Source organism: Varroa jacobsoni, unplaced genomic scaffold, assembly GCF_002532875.2.
Source record: "Varroa jacobsoni isolate VJ856 unplaced genomic scaffold, vjacob_1.0 scaffold_96, whole genome shotgun sequence".
Lineage (NCBI taxonomy): Eukaryota > Metazoa > Arthropoda > Arachnida > Mesostigmata > Varroidae > Varroa > Varroa jacobsoni.
This window is the reverse complement of record NW_019212998.1, coordinates 482421-490786: the sequence shown is the minus strand read 5'-3', so window position 1 is coordinate 490786 and position 8366 is coordinate 482421. Positions and strand designations below refer to the sequence as shown.

The window sequence follows — 8366 nt, the reverse complement described above, 5'->3', positions numbered from 1 at the left end:
AGCAGCAGCAGCAGCAGCAGCGAGTACCTCCATCACGGTTGGGCACTGAAGACAGCACAAGCTTTTGTCCATTACCACGTCAGACCAGCGAAAGATCTTGTAGTGACTGAATATTTCGGTGTCGCCGGCCTAAACACTAGAAGGATGGTTGGGAAAAGTTCATGCAGTATGATAGAATGCTCAGATGTAAGGTTACTCGCCTGATGTCGTGTGGTAGCGTATTAAGGCTAGAGACGCACGGGGTGATGGCGTTGGCGCGGGAAACGCACGGCCTTCAGTTCCGAAGGTTAACTGTGTAAAGCATGCTTAACGAAGGTAGTTCCATACGAAAATCTCGAAACATAAAGAACACCTAACTTCAAGCACTGCTATCCCTGCAAAATCTATAGTAAGAAATCAGCTGACGATATGAGCCCGACACGTACAGAAATGTCTAAAATCGCTGAGAATTTAACTTGATTTATTGCGACTGTATTTTCGGTTATCTATGTCACATAATGGATTATTCTGCATGTTTAAACTGAACAAATATATATTTGATATAAGTTACGTATGACACTATGTGCGTCGTTACTGATTTATGGTATAATCGCCGTTAGTAGTATATATAGTAATCTTACGTTTTTTCTATATATTTATCATTTTACTGATCAATTGGCCAATAAATATCTGTAGCTCATTTCAACTGATCGAGCATTATGAAGGCAAGGCTTAAATTCAGGACAAAACGTGACAAGAAAACCTGTTTCTATCACAATTATTCTATTTGATTTATTCCGCCGTAGCTGCAAGTAGCCTTCTACCCGCATTCTTCATTGAAGTCCAAAGGCGATTATTATGAAAGAAAGACGCTCACTGCTCGGACTAACTGGCGGGGAGTGTCCGAATATCTATGATATGCCTGATATGGCAACAATTTGAGTTAAAAGGGCAAAGGGCTATCATCTGTTGTACCCAAATATTTCTGATAAATTTCAATGAACGTTTAGCAGGGCTCCTATCGAACTTAGGCTTTATCTATGATGATACGGGCAGCCGAACAATGTCTTGCCATTTTCTACCGTTGGGGTACTTTAAAAAGATGTTTTATTGAAGCCCAAATAGATTTCATTGTACATACTCGTGGAGCACTGCGGTGGATTGTGGCAATGCAGACGAAAGACGTCCACACAATCTGTTCTTTGGCGATTTTTATAAACTAACGTCCAGTGTACCATAGCTTGAGCTTTATTAATGTAGTGAGCAATTTTTAAGTGAACTATACTGGCTTCTGGAGCAAACATATGTATACGCTCGGAGGGCGGAATGGACGGCTGGGCCATCTTCGGGGCAATGGGCTGTTTCGATCTCATGATATTCATTGCGCGGCCAGTGACATAACGCGACCTCGTCAGAGCAGTAGCGGTTAATTTGGCAACACTAGAATCGCTACTTCTGTCCTGATATGATTGCCCTCGACCGCAAGCTTTGTGATCAGTCCGGTCGGATTATTCTTAACTCCTGAAAAGGTCGACAGAACGTACTGTCATAAAAAAGATCATCATCTGCCTCAAACTAATCAAAGGAAAGCAATATCGTGTCGAACCGAAATAGACACCCATATAATACCTATCGAACGAGCATTCAACGCTGGCCTCTACAATACACCAGGCAGGATCAGCGGACCAAAAGCAAACTTGTAACTTAGCCAACTATTGATTACAAACGACGTTGCTCTCCCATGGAACAATGCTAACATTAGTAGTTGATAGTCGTCCGTCCTTTTACGTAGCGTCTGGGAGACTTACTTCCTGCAGTAAATCATCACGTCATCAGTTAAATGCATCAAATAGGAACGAACAAAAGTTTCTCCGCTGTAACAGTTACTGCGCTATCTCTGCTGCTTCGTTTTGGCTGTGTTTTCTACTGTACAGCGAGGTACAAATGACTAGACCGTGGATATGAGTGCAATAATACTACAAACATTAAATACATTAGACGACGCATACAATGACGACGTGGCACTGTTTACTGAAGCCCACTTGATACGATATATCAAGTTGGTTGAAGGAGGAAGTTGACTTTGGCATTGGGCCGTGTCCACAGCTACCTATTCCTGCTTAGTCCTATCGTAGATGACTCTAAACTATCTTACCGTTGAAAATATATAAGCTTTATGTGCGATCACCTGTTCTCTCGATAAGGAAAATCGTTACAAACGATTCGATAAATGCATGCCATTAAAATTGTTTATGTTTAGCTGCTTTATTATAAAGACCTGAGGATGTCACCAATGTATAGTAGATGTGTGTCGTGTAATGCGTATCCTCATCCTGATCATATTCAATCAAGAGGAAACTATCTTCAAAACTTCACGGATGTGATCTATCACAGTTGGAATAGCGACCGCAGAAATCAGAGGGCCGGCTGGCCCCCGTCCAAATTTGACTCATCGAGACAGAGAAGAGCAATTCTTTACATGCCTGTGTAGTGCGAACGCACGTACATAAACGCTCTGCCCGCACGTATGTTGCTCTCAGCAAACAGAATCGTGTACAGGCCAATACACACCACATAGGATAGAGGGTCTAAATCTGGACGTATTCCTATCGCGCTTTTAAGGATTGTATCTGAATTAAAATATAGATTTGAGTGAAATACCGTACACGTGCTAGAGCTATCATTACTAGCGATTATCCATCGCAATTAGATTTCCGAGTCGATACCTCAATCACCCTAGTCACTTTTAAAATATTTTTTTTTCTAATACGTCAGATAATATTTATAGGTGTAAAGATCATTATAGTATCGCTTCAGTATGCCACCAAGAAAAGTCTAGTGGAATTATGGGCTGGTAGCAGGGCAAAAGTTTCGAAAATGCAAGGGCTTAAAACTACCAAGAATTACTCAAAAAACTTTGAGAAAAAAAAACTCAAAAATTTAAAAAAAAATAACGATTATAGTTTATATGGACGACTCAATTGTCAGCTGACACTTTGCTCCTTAAAATGACCACGACATATATATATATATATATATATATATATAATAACTGATTCTGATGTATTAAGAGTAGCTTTCTAGATAATTTTGATTAACTTTCGAGCCCTTTAAATCTTCTCCGGATTTTTCAGAACCCGCGTGAAAACTAAAAATAACACCGACCGTTTATTTCAAACCAATAGAGAAGGTTCTACGTTTGGTAGGACTTCGTCCCGATCGATAGTAACTTAAATTCAAGTTCTAAAAATGATGCACTGTTTTAACTATGATGAATATACTGTTTTGCTTTGAGAAGAACTGACTTTCTTCTGGTAGCCATGGTTTGTCCTAATTATATTATAACCGAAAAAAGGTGACATCAAACCTAAGGTCGAAAATTGTAGATAAACTTTAAAGATATACGAGAAGCCGGGAGAGCTAGATAAGCTCAAAATAACAGTTGCGCTACTAAGGCCTAATTTCCTTCTATTGTAGCATAGACAAACGATACGTGTTCCGTATTTCATTCCATTGTTCCAGATTGATTTAGAACGTTTTCCAGGCGAAAAGAAGGTCTATCGTAGTACTGAACTGAACTGTTTTTATTTAAACTACTTCATCATCTTAGTGGTCTGTCAGCATTATTGACTCAAAGTTTTCAACCGGGGTTCGACTTCACTTTCTGCTCCTTCACTTCGTTGTACTACGGTACTCGTCCAGAAGGGTGCTTCACGGTGCGGCTGGGTCTAGTCATTGGCCGAGCCACGTAAAAGGCAGACGCTCATTACGGAGCCAAAATAAGACACTATTTATGGTGGCATATTTCGTTTCATCGGTTGTTAACTGTCCGGTTTGTGAATCTTGCTGTTTAGGCCGGTAGTTTTTCCTTACAACGGCATGGTAACAATATGCTGTGGTAATTATTTGCCACTTCTAAGATTTAAACCAGCGATCGCCGCATGTTTACGTACGCAAAACGAGATGCGCATTGGTCACAAACTATATTTCCTACCTGGACCATCACCGTCCGGTCCACCAGCAGCTCTGAATCACGTACTATAGACTTATAAAGCACGTACGGCCTGTGTTCCTTACTATTCAGTGTTTCGACCCCAGCGCGATTTTAAATATACTCCATGGATCGACTAGGAAATGTTAACAACCGATCGACAGCTGGAACGATGGGTGAAAAGTAACGCCAACGAGTATCGTACCCATAGATGCAATGATAGAACACAAATGGTCAGAAAAGTCGATACCGCAAACCGGTTGACAATGAACAGGGGGTATCAACAGGCCACAACGCACTGGCAGACGAGCGGTCGGCGATTCAGTTTCTAAAAATTGGTTGTTTCTGTTTATGCCCGTTCACTGGCTCTGATTCGCCGTTGACACCTTTCTAGCCGAATAGTACAACTATGTTAATTGTGGTATAATAGATTCTTTAGGGCTTTAAGCTTGGGAACATTGTCGCTACCGAGCAGTCCTGCTAGGGAACAGCTGCGCTAGCGATTCCAACCAACACATTCGTCTTTGTGGCAGTATCAGCAATTGAGTCAAATGGTAGTTAGCTTGTGCCCTTTCCTGCCTGGGTAAATATCCTTCTTGGAGATGAAATCTCCAAGCAGACGCCCGATAGATATACAGGTCCCGTCGTAAAATTACATATCAATTGCTACCTGTGTACATTATTATTATTATTCAATATTGTACCGTCTATATCCCATATATTTGTCACTGTTATAGACAGTAGATATACAGCTGGTACACTTCCAGCATCATTGAAAACGGAGTAGGATGAAACATTTCCCCTAATCGGTGCTCGGATCATCGATCAGCCGTCGGGTAACGTAACGTTAATATTTTTTACTGCTGTAAATATTTTCTCAATTTGTTTCTCAGAGACACTGTATAAAATGGCCGTCAACACTGCTTTTGTAACACAGATAACGCTGAAAAGTGGCAAAAGCTGGCAGCTTGCGTTAATAACCTAAAATGATAATAACGCAGATGCTGGGATTGTACAGTAAACGATTACGTTTCGGGGCTGACGAGACACCCGTTTCCGTTTGGTTTCATTAAGACAATTCTTCGCTGAGACTGCGTCTAACGCTCGCTGACGTCCTCAAGAGGCAGGTAACGTCTGTCGCGGAAAAAGAGCATTTTTCGTATGCAACAAACAGAAGCATCCTGACCTATCATTTGTTGAGATTGGTAGTTACGACTGGGGGTGTTCGATATTGGATAAGCAATTGCATAGAAAAGAGGTATGAATTTTGAGGTGAAGTGTGCAATGTAAGTGGAAAGAAGGTTTAAGTCTTCTTTCGAGTGTTTCTATACGCATGACTGTGAAACTGTGCCTATTTGCTCCATGACGAATGGTCACTGCGTGATTGTCTACAGGGAAAAATAGTCCTAACCCCTTGATTATGTATCTCGCGCTCCTGCGATGATGTTCCATCACCGGCGGTAACGTGTGACCGTTACACGTAGAGATAGTTAAATTGGCGCAAATTCTAGTTTATTTTGGAATATCAACTGCCTGACACAAGCTTAGCGCCAGCACATAAAGCTTAGAACTTTTGGTTTTAATTTAATCCCGGAGTACGGCTAGACTTTTAAGGGCTCTTGCTAACTGCAGATGTTGATACCAGAGTATCCGCAAATGAAAACAAATCAAATTAAAAGAGTATTTAGCTGAGGTAGTGCGCACTTTTATGCAGGGTCCACGCCTGAGAAGAAATCGCCACCCTTACAATAGGCTTTTTCTGAAAAAATCCGATTGTTTCCTCGGAAAATGAGGCTTTTCCCAAGAGATAGTCTCTTTTTTTTTTTTTTTTTTTTTTTTTTTTTTAGTTAATGTATGTTGCGGGTATATGGTAACAAGCAATACCAATTATTCTAATGTTACATTGTGGTAGCCTGAAAGTAGCAAATTTGTAGAGCATGGCACAAACGAACTCTGACCACGTAGATCCTCGTAATCGTGACTGGTACTTTAGGGCTCGGCAAATAGCTGGGCTAGCAATATGTTTAATCCTCTGTCTCTGGCGGCAGATTTCAATCAATCAATCAAGTTACTGCAACGTTTAGAATATTATAATGCGTGTGTGACAATGTGTATAGGCAGAATGGTAATACAAATATGAATTCCAGGAAGTACATTTCAGATAAAAAAATTTAAATGTTAACAATTAGTATTTTCTATACGAGAGGATGCTTCGTTGACCTTGACGCTAGACCGTGGGTATTGTACGGGTGTTAATTACTAACGTTATGATTAGAACGATACACAGCTTTACAGGGCGCGGCGCTCGAATTGGGGTGATCTGTGTCTACGAATAAAAACACAGATTTCGACGAAATTTTCTATGTGTGCTAGAAGTTTCATTTTTGACGCGCGCGCGTATTTAATATGACCACCATTCACCGAGATTTTCATTTCAATTCTTCCCTTTGCAATACGTCGAGACTTTGACTTTAATAAAGCTCCCTACATAATAATCCAACAGGTTCAAATCTGGGCTATTTGGCAGCCATATGTGTTTATTGCAAAGCGCGCTCACGTTTTTAAGCAACCCGCGCTACGCTAATCGACTTACTTGAGCAGATATGTTACCCTATTAGAAAACGTATGGTTTTCCTTCAAGCACCTCACCCACTAATCAACGCGCAGCAGCTTGTAGAACATGTGGATAAACTTCCTTGGTAATGCGTCTCCCTCTCTGGCGATCATTTTTTTATGCGATATTGCACTCAGAACATGGGCTCTGGCCGAAAATTTTCCTCGTAAGCATTTTTGCGTTACGAAAAAGGCTCTTATCAGGGAAAAACCTTATTACTTCATCATTTAATAGAGCTGAATAACAAACACCACAAATCAAAGTTTCTTAGTCCTATTATGCTCATGTTGCGTCCATCTAACTTCCATGACGCATGGCATGTACTTGAGGTCTTCGGAAGCAATCCTTCATATCGTACGCTCACTAATATCACATCTTCACAAAAATTTAAGGATCATTAAAGATGTACTTGGTTTTGGAGTCCGCAGTGCCCTTTCCTCGTTGCTGATTTTCCACTTCGCTGTGCTAAACCTGCCCTTCTTTTCCACGCGGCCGTATACTCATTTGCGAATCCGTACACAGTCAATTTGGGCTAACCCGAGAATAATCTCAGTGGGGATTTGTCAAATGCGTAGGGACTGGATACTGGCTAATCTTCGCCCAAAGTTGAAAACAACGCACCGCTTTTTGGCATGACGTATTCGTTGTTTCATAGCAGAAGGAACTGGCTTTTCGAAATGTTTTGACCGAAATGTTTACATAGCATTCGGTTAAGATACATCAGCCTACAGTACAGCCCCTCCGTTCCGTTTAGAAACACAGGCCGTGGTCCTTCTATGCTTAAAATCTAGAGGGCTCAGATGGCCTTTAGGCTTATGACCGAGATATAACCCTAGTTTTACATTTTGAAATGTATGCACCACTAAGGCACTAACGGCTGGACACCCGTTTGCTCGCCGATACACAATATCAACTATTCAAGTGGCTAACACACTGGGGCAGCTCGGCGGTTTACCCAATCAGCCCCTCGACCCCCACAAATAATTTCTTGAGGCGTTTGCGTTAAGTGATGCGATACCTGATGCCATACCATACGCAGTGACCTTTTTTGTCGCAGCAGCGAAAGATGGGATCTTAGTATAATGCGATATCCTTCAACACGGCTCCACAGAGCTTGTGACTATGCAAACTCTCGAAAGCCTAGGCGAAGGCCTCTGGTTCTACTAGAATGTGCAACGAGCATCTCAAATGCGCCGTCGTCTTGGCATCGTGTTGGATGGCACTATCTAATAAACATTTAAACACCGGTAAGCATTGAGTCCCCTGGAAAAAATTTACTCTGTTAGAAATTCCTAAATCATCATACCGAAAAACAGCGAAGAAAAGCGTGGCTATAAGCTGCTACCCGGCTTGCTGACTCAAAAACTGGACAGTCACTTAGAGAGCATATCCGTTATCCCAAGGGAGTAACACGGATTCCGGAGAAAACGCTCTACAAAAACGGTACATCCTGATGACCGATGACTGACGTCAAGGGAGCACTGGCTGCGCCGCGTTATCCGCTATATGCGGTGTTCGTCCACTTCAAGACAGTCTTCGAACTTTTGCCCAGGGACGAGGTCATGCTTACGCTGGTCGAGTTAGATGTTACCTTGAATAGACTCAATTTTCTCGCTCCGATTCTACGGAACAACAGAATGACCGTCAACAACGCGGTGGCCAAACTCCCACCGTACGCACAGCGGCTCGGGGGACAACTTAAACCTGTTTTTTTCTTTATATTGTTGAAAAGCCTCTCTGATCAAACAAGAGGACGAAAAAAAGTCAGTCGAAGTCATCTTG

General features: G+C 41.7%; 1 long non-coding RNA gene across 3 annotated transcripts in view; it reads right to left on the bottom strand.

Moving 5' to 3' along the window:
• Positions 1–424: 424 nt before the first annotated feature.
• The window catches only part of LOC111264378 (uncharacterized), a 25650-nt gene continuing 17708 nt past the window's right edge, over positions 425–8366 (bottom strand). For 2 of the 3 annotated variants that reach the window (XR_015312714.1, XR_015312715.1), the window contains one exon: positions 425–1500. This is a non-coding gene — a long non-coding RNA (uncharacterized LOC111264378). Of the gene's footprint in view, positions 1501–6993; positions 7245–8366 lie in introns of those variants that run through there. The other variant, XR_002682834.2, reaches the window with a different exon arrangement.